The 9,153-nt window shown below is 39.8% G+C and overlaps 1 long non-coding RNA gene across 1 annotated transcript; it reads right to left on the bottom strand.

Annotated features, from left to right (window-relative positions):
- Positions 1–2,342: 2,342 nt before the first annotated feature.
- On the bottom strand, positions 2,343–8,601 carry LOC111668879 (uncharacterized). Its single transcript, XR_002761754.2, has 3 exons — positions 8,459–8,601; positions 7,760–7,928; positions 2,343–3,516 (listed from the first exon to the last, which is right to left on the bottom strand). It is a non-coding gene; the product is annotated as an uncharacterized LOC111668879 (long non-coding RNA).
- Positions 8,602–9,153: the final 552 nt, after the last annotated feature.

Here is a 9,153-nt window from a genome sequence, read left to right as displayed (position 1 = left end):
TACCCCCACCTACTTGTCTCTCTGTCATTTTAACCTTCACTCTCTGTCTGTCTGTGTCTGTTAGTCTCTCCCTTCCCTCCCTGCTTTTCACTTTCATCATGGCTCTGTTTTTCTGCCGAGGTGAGTGTTGATAGCTCCCATATTTTCTCCCAGCCGTGTCCTCCTCTTCCCATCCCCTGTTCCCTCGCCTGGTGCAAATCAGACAACACATCATTGCCAAAAAGGCGGTTTTCACAAGGACACAGCACACTGCCATTCTTTTTTCTTCTCCCCCTTTCAGACCACAGTGCTATCACCACAGTGTCATCATTATCTTGGGCCATTTTCAGGTCAGTCAGGGGTGACACACTTCAGTTCTACAATACCACTGATTATTTTGGAATTGGGCTTAGTGAGTGGTGTGAAGATATACAATGAGATGACAGACATTTCTCTCTCATTATCTACACCTATAATATTTCTGGGTGTATTAGGTCCTGATTGCAGGCGATGTTGCAAATGATTCAACTGGACAGCTTTGGGTTTTTCTGGGTTTTTACATGAATGATCTGTCAGGTATTTAATTACCTGGATAAGACAAAAAACAGACATCACCATCTGGTTGTTTAATCATAACATAAACATTTCTCAACTGATTTTCCAGAATATTTTCTATAATATGTTCCAAAAAAATTACACATACTGTAATGGTGTGACCTTGATCCCTTAAGGTATGCCTTAACTCTTGTCATTTCAGACCCTGCCACTCCCTCCTGCCCTGCAGTAACTCCAGCCCCTCCCACCTTTCAGCCACCTGACTCCTCCCTGCTCACCTGTTCCTAATGGCTTCATCAATTCCATACATACATATACATATATATGTATATACATACACACATACATACACACACACACACACACACACACAGCGGCCCATTTACGCCCACTCTGCCAGATTGTCTGTTGTGTTTTTCACGAAGTCGCAGTCCAGCTGTTTTTGGCCTGGTTTTCCCCAAACCCCTGACTTTGGTTATCGCCTGTCCCTGCCTGCGTTTCTCTGCCGAGCCTTAATAAAAGGTGAACTTTAATTTTGTGTAATATACTTGAGTCGTCCCCCTCCTGAGCCGTGACTGAAGTGTGTAACTTGATTTGTCACATAGATCTGTACACCAATCAGGATTATTAAAACATATCGACAGCTGTGGTTGTTTACGGAGCTTTCCAGGAAACTGTCAAACAAATCTGATCAATCCACACCCACTAAATCCTGATGAAGCAAATCACATTAAGTTTTTGAGTGTTTAACTCTTAAGAAATACCAGAGGATATATAGATATATATATATTTTTTTTTAAGTCATTGCACATTTAGTCACAGAGAGACACATACTTAAGATTTGAAACCGTATTTTAATGGGCTTTAAGTTGAAAAACATTTCTAAAAAGACACTGTCAACCCTATTCCCCATGTGACCTTCTGACCTTATTAAAATCCAATATGCAAAAAATTTCTGATTTGGTAATCCTTCCTTCTGCCACAAACTGGGTTTGAACATTTGATAAAAGGTGACAATGTACAGAAATTACTGTAAATAATTATTACAGCAAATATGAAATATTTCAATTTTTGTGTAGTTGTGCAGTTACTCATCGATGATCTGATGTGTTTAGACTTTACCTAGTTTACTGTGTTTTTATATTTCCTCCAGTTTATCTCTGTTATTATCTCTGGATCATTAATACATAGAAAATGTTTTTCATAATTTGTCATTTTTAGCTGTGTCGAGACAACAGGTGCAAAGCACATTACATCAAATTAGTCACGTTAATGTCAGTGTTAATTAATGTGCAGTCTTCTATTAAAAAAAACAAAAAAAAAAAAACATTAAACAAGCAAACAATATGATCCATGCATGAATAAATAGAGTTTCCAAGGGCAACAACATGGTGCAAGTACATATGTATGTAGGCGCTTATTGGAGATGTGGGAGCAGTTGCGCTGTTTAAAGTACAGACATCTCCTTTGTATTTTACAAAGCAGAAGTAATGTGTTATTTTCTGAAGTGGTTAAATATCATGAAATTTTCACAAAATTAGCAAAATTCATGAAGAATAAAGGTGATAAAACATTATTAAGTAAGATTTTTTTCGGTTGTTAAAGAGGGGCCAGGGCCTCAACAACCCCAAACATAACATTTAAAAAAAAAAAAAAAAGGGAGAGAATCCATTAAATTGGCTTTAACAGACAGTATTACTGTGTCTGTTGCATTTGAAGAACTCTCTGTTGTAAGATTTAAAAGTAGAACATAAACACAATTGCAACTGTTTCTTATTGATGGCTTCTGATGAAGAAACATCCAAACAGACTTTAAAAGACAAATATTGTCTGATACAAGAGACTGAGCCAAAAACAGCAATGAAAGCCGTACAAACAGTGAGTTGGATTGTAATGGGTTAGAAATAATTTACTGGAAGCAAACTGGCCAAAGACAGCATATTTTAATCTTCTGTGCTCTAGCGAATTGTATAACATGCATTTTGTTTATTGCCTTTTTATTTTTACAGAATCGATATCAAGCCTTTCATGTAAACACTGCATGCAACCGTTTCCAAAAATACCAAATAAAAATCCAATTTGAAGTAAAAGGAGTCTTGTTATTATTACACAGTGGTGTCCTCTTCCTTCCTCTCTTCCTCTTTACATGACTGCAAACATCCAGCAGCGTCATCAGCGGAGGGTTGGGACACACTCGGCGGAGATCCATCGGCATTTTTGGGCAGGCAGGTTGTTCCTGCCTGGACGTCCACGCTCTTGTTTTCTGGGATCCCAGGAGTTCTGTCAACAGGGCGCCCGAGTTGGAGAGAGCACACAGTACATTCCCTCTGTGCCCATGTCTGTCTGCTGCAGCCAGAGCTCGAGTTACACGCCTTCCTCCAGAATACAGCCAGGAAAAACAAATGACATCCTTTTTTTAAAGTTTGGAATCCAGGGCAACCCCCCCCCCCCCAAATTCTCTCCCAGTTTGGATCGTGATAGATCCATCAACGTCTGCCTCGGAGTTTGAGCCAATTGTTCTGCCCGGCCATGATTTGATGGCTTCCATATGAGAGGGTATCCTCTTATATTATAATGGGAACAGCAATCAGGATCAGTGTGTGAACGGTGGCTGACATCCTGCCATAAAGTACAGTGGAGCAGATGCTTGCAGGCACTGGCATGCACACAAAGATGGAGCAACACACACACACACACACACACACACACACACACACACAGAAGACCTGTGAATTCATGCCTGTGCATGATTTCCAGGTTTTAGCTTCACACACTCGCACACGCACGCACACACTGAGCGCAGCACACCCTGCGATGCTGTTAGTGTTGTCATTCTTCATCTCATATCATTGGTGCGCCGTCAGTGGTGGTTTCGGTCTTCGGGACAGGGATAGTTCTGGAGACAGCACTTTTACAGTGAGGTAAAATGGCCCTGTCATTCCCAATCCCAGCTCAAATCCATCAGCTCCATCGCTCCTGTCACTAAAAGGAAACCGGGGAGAGGGAGGAACGGTGATCACCAACTTGGCAGGCAATAATTTGGAAAACGTCACAGGGACCAAGATCTGCTCCAGAAATAGACTCCTTAACAGTGTAACATTGCAGAAAGAAAGCCATAAGTAGAGGGCTATTGGAAGCGTAATGAAAAATAATACACTGAGAATGGAAAGCTCAAATCCTGAAGGGTTATTAAACTGTGGCAGTTGTGAGATGACTAAATACAGTAAAAACACAAACTGTACTGGGAAGAGTCAGCTGTGGATTGTAAATATAAGTATTGCAATAGTGTTTAGCAGCACACTCACATAAACAAGCAGTGGATTGTTTCAGTTTTAATTTCAGTGCCAATGTACTGAACAACAAGTCTGACAAATCAGTTTTCAGTGTACCCGAAACCAGTCCCACAGTGGCCATATTGGATTTTAAAGTGTAAAACTGCTTACTCTAGGTTCTGTCTGACTGATTCATACAGAGATGTATAAAGAGGCAATTCCAGATTCCTGACCGGTGACATTATAAACACCCCCCCCCCCCCCCCCCCAACTTTTGCTGTAAATGTCTCTCCTGTCCATAACTGCCAGTGATAGAGATAGGAACATTTGAGACTCAGTTTCTGTATCCATGTGTGTTTCCATGGGGTCCCCACCATAAAGTGGGTTCCCCCTACCTCTTCCCTTTCACTGTTGTACTCCACGGGACGACGTTCCATGTTTTATGCTTTCTGTTAAACTACGTTCACGTAGCTCAATTGCTAACTTTGATGTATTGTGTGCTACATTAACATATTATGTAATCTAATTTGTGTAAGTCACATGATCACAAGTGAACGAAGGATTTTGCTACAAACCTGCTTTGTCAGAATAAATGAGATCGCCTTCATCGATATCCTGGTCTCGGCCTCTTTATCAAAACAAAATGCACACAACGCGAGACGCTAACCGGTCACCACTGAGCTCATCAAATCAAGCGGGTATCTTCCAAAGTTACAAGTTTTTCAGGACATGCTTACTGCTCACTTGCATTTGTATGAACATCTCAATGTACCTCCAGATTATTAGCCAAAACTACAAAAAAGTATCAGTTGCTCTTACTGTAAAATTGTAGCATAATACTCCAAAGAGACCAGCTGAATAATAATAATAATAATAAGAAACTTAATGCTGATATTGCCATAATTATTTGTTCAAAATATTTTATTCTACTATTAAATAGAGAACTGTAACCACTCAACACTCCCAGGAAAAGCCCTGCCCCTAACTCTCAAATAAAGGCACAAAAATAGACAGCTGCCATATTAAAGAAGTATTTTTATAAATTAAGTTAAAAATTATAACATTTAAGTTTTATTATGTCAGCCCAAATCTGACACACAATCAACTTTTTAAAGACATTTTTAACTATTCCCGATTTAGTTCTTATGTCAAAATAGAATAAAAATGATTATCATATATATATATATATATATATATATATTTTTTTTTTTTTCCCCACTTTTACTTCAGGAATAACAAATAAATATGTGACGGTGAGAAAACAGTAATCCAGAAATAAGATCTGTATCATGTGAAGTGAAATCTAATCTAATAAATCTGTGGTACCAGATTACGTTAATTCATTAGTTCATCACACTAGTTGAGAGGCTGTGTCTTCGTTAACATTGTTCATAGGAGGGAATGAGTCTGAGACTCTGGTCAGGTCGACCTGAGGTTCTCATTCGGGCATCTGCCGTGTCTCCCTCACACACCACTAAATCTGGGCCATAATCACATCCTAATTCACACACTCATAAATCTTCTCCCCCAGGCTCTGATGTCAGCCCCACACACACACACACACACACACACACACACACACACACACACACACACACACACACACACACACACTGTTCATCATAAACTACTGCGGGAGGATATTTTTAACAATTCATTTCAATGCCTTTCCAGTGCCAAAGTTTGGGGCCTTTGAAGTCAGAGTGGAAGTGCAAGAGAGGGCTAGTTTAATTTCACTTTAGTCAAAGGCTGCCAAAGTCCACGAGGACTTTCAAAAGCATTCAGACAGCTATAAAATTAAGCCCTGCTAAAAACACAACATAATGAAAAAGGGGGGTTTTCAGAAAAAAAAAAAAAAAGATCAATTTCAAGTGCTCTCTACATGTGAAGTTAAAACGAGAACGTTCAGGGTCGAGATAGCATTCCCAAACATTTATCAAATCTGTTTCAGGATAAACATTCATCTGTTTATGGTGCCTGTGAGGATACGAAATAGCGTGGTACAGTTTGCGAAATGAAGAACAGATACATCGCACGGAGCAATATAGGACAAACTGACAGGAGATTTCAACTGTGGGGATAGAAAATTCTGGCATGTCTTATACCTCAATTGCTTTGAAACAATATCCAATCAACCCGTTCCCTTTCTACTCTGTCTTTGAGAAGAGAAAAGGTCAAGGGAGCAGGATATGATATATAGGGAGAGTGTGACAGATGTACACAGAAACAAAAGGGAAAGCAAAGTAGGAAGGAAGAGAAAAGGGATCTAAGAAAATACTTTGTTTGTCTTGAAGCATAACTACGTCCTGTTTACAAATAACTTGAGGTGATCAGATTTCTGCAATGAAAAGCAGGGACACTTCCAGTTCAGCGGTTAATATATCATTAAAATATCAAAAGGCCAAAACAACAACGCCTGACTCTAGTGCTACCCGGCCTGTCTTTCCAGTCTGATGGTAACACAGTTAAAAACATCAGGGGAAGCTCCAGCCGGGGGCAGGCCACCAAAAACAGGGACTGTTCATAGAAAACAGGGAGGTCTGGTCACCCTACAATGACTAATATATTCACAGCTTAACAAGATAGTTAAGGTTGACTAATGGCAATGTTAACAGTGATAAACAGCAGGTTGTGGCTACGTACTGATGCTCCGCTCCACAGACAGACAGGAGAGCCTCTTCTAGCAGAGCTGCTAGCACAGCTACAACTCAGGTACCACCACAGAGACTCAGATAAATGTGCTTCTACTGACACAGCCCTGTCTTTCCATCAGAGAGAGGGGAAGTCTGTCAATAGCTTCTCCTGACTGGTTAGCTCTGACTCTGTCCATGTTAAAATGACCAGTGTTTGATCAGTCTCACCTGTGGTCCCCTGACCCTCCATGTCACACTACGCCTCCTGCAGTTGTTTGACCCCTCACTCCCCTGTTGAATTTTTTTTGCTGGGAGAGAGGCTACGAGCAGAACTTACACTTTAAAGCTTCATCCATTTCCAGAATATTCAGAAAAATGTATAATGGTATTATCAATGCCTTGTGTCAAAACGATAATTGATTTACAACTTTGGCAAAGCAGCGTCTGTTGGATTAAACTGTAATGGCTCCTAAGTCGTTCATTATAGACTTTATTTTCTTTCCCCCTCTTCATTAATACGCCACGCACTGTCAGTGAAATTCAGAAGAGACCTGAGAACAAGGAAGTTTGATTGACCATTCACTAAACCTCTACCCCAAATAACAACAGTCAGATCATAGCTTAGCAACTGTAACTAATCACGACACGCTTGAGAAGTTATGAGTTTGTTAGTATACAAAGATTGGAGGATGGTGTCTCTTTTTTTTGTGTGTGTTTTCAAATAAGTAGTGGAGCTAACTTTAGCTTAGTTAGCTAGCAACACATTTCAACTGCTACAAACAACAGTCCCTGGGTAGAAATTGAAAGCTACTTTTTTTTTTACCCCCTGTCTAAAATCAAGGACTTATTGTTTAAAGTTACTAAGGATATGACTGTTATTGTAAACAGTATCTAAGTAGAACAGGGGTTCAACCTGTAATCTGGATTCATGAGGAGACTGGCACCAAGTTACATGTCTAAACTATAAAGTAGACATGAAACACACAACAAGTAACAGGCTCCGGTTAAGGTAAGTCACTTGCAGTCAGTTAAAAATATATTGGAAGGTAATTAAATGTATTACCAGTAGTCTATTGTATTACCAGCAACCAGATTACCCGCCAACAAGCATAGCAAATAATGAGTCTTATTCTGCAATCACACTAAGTGTTTTTACCAAAACCCTTGTACGTGCTTCTCTTTTAATCATGTGACCCAAAACAGGCAAAACAGGTAAGTTGTAACCCAAAGAAATTAATCTCAGTAACCAACGTTGAACCAAAGTTCAACGAATAAGGGGGGAAAAAATGAAAATAAATGAGTGTACTCAAAATGTCCTACCTCCCTCGTCTAAGCTGAATGACTGATGGTTGAGATGGAGATGGAGACTTCCTGGGAGGACGGTGAGACGACAGTTGAGATGGATATGTGGATGGACGACATCACACAAGATGGAGGACAGATGGCTCTACTTCCAACAGAAGATCTCTTCAAAACCAGCCTACACAACCTGCAGGAAAATTATTCACAAATCCTCATAAATGATCATAAATGTCCATTGAGATCTGCTTAAATAAAGTCAAGTGTTTTTTTTTTTTTTTCTTCCCTCCCCCCATTAACTCAAACAAATGAAACATAATACAACCCACAGTATACCTCAAAGTACATTAACTCAACATAAACACATGAAAGAAATTAAACAGACATATTTACTGTACTCAAACCTGCTTTCAGCAGACTTCACATGTAGCTTACATAAAGCTTAGCAGCATGAAAGGTTAAGCTAGCCTCAATGCTATCTCCACACCTGCACTCCACACGGTAATTAAACATAAAAAAAAAACACCACAATTGACCTGAGTAATGTCATAAAACACACAAAACAATTATTACAAAGTTGTATCCCCTTCATAATTATCTCGACTGGTTCTGATAGAAGTACAGGGCTTTTTTTCCCTACTCTTTTAATCTGCATGTATCATTTCCTAATGCAGCTAGCATGCTAACGTAGCAGACAATGAGTTACTAACGCTAACTCACCTGGATATCAAATGTTCGCAGGTTGTAAGCGTCCATAAGTGAAATCACAGCCACTTCATCAACTCTTGTTGTGCTCAGCATCAACCATAAACTTCCAACTTATTGTCATCAAGCTGTGACTTTGGCTAAATCCAGCAGGTAGCTCCTGATCTCTACTAGGACGGAAGAACAAAAATAGGTGTTTTTTAAGAGTAAGAGTGCCACTCTGATCACTTTTTGCGCGCTCAGCAACCTAGCAACCCCATTTAAAGGAACAGTGACATAATAGTAATCTGGGGGATAAACTACCCTGGTTACACAAGAACAGAGAGTTTGACAGGTGTATCATCAGTAACCAATGAGAATATCACACAGTAGAGCGCCTACCCACACCAAGGTGAAATATTGACGAAAATCGCAGTGTTGAGGTAAGTGATAAAACATTCCTGAATCCACCCCTTTCATCAGATCGACACCTAAATTTAATGGGTTTCTCCCTGGCACATGCCCAATCCCTCCACCAAGTTTGGCACAATTCAGTTCAGTGGTTTTTGTGTAATCCTGCTGACAAATAAATCCACGAACGAAAAGATACGGGTGAAATCATCACCTCGTTGGTGGAGTTCTGCACAACATATTCCAAATATCAGACAGAAAAGTAGATAGAGATAACATATAGCAGTAAAGTAGATGATACAGAGTATAAACAAAGCTGA

This window comes from Seriola lalandi, unplaced genomic scaffold (genome assembly GCF_002814215.2).
Source record: "Seriola lalandi dorsalis isolate HSWRI2012SDOR001 ecotype SW California unplaced genomic scaffold, Sedor1 jcf7180002054764, whole genome shotgun sequence".
Lineage (NCBI taxonomy): Eukaryota > Metazoa > Chordata > Actinopteri > Carangiformes > Carangidae > Seriola > Seriola lalandi.
This window is presented reverse-complemented; position numbering and strand designations above follow the sequence as displayed.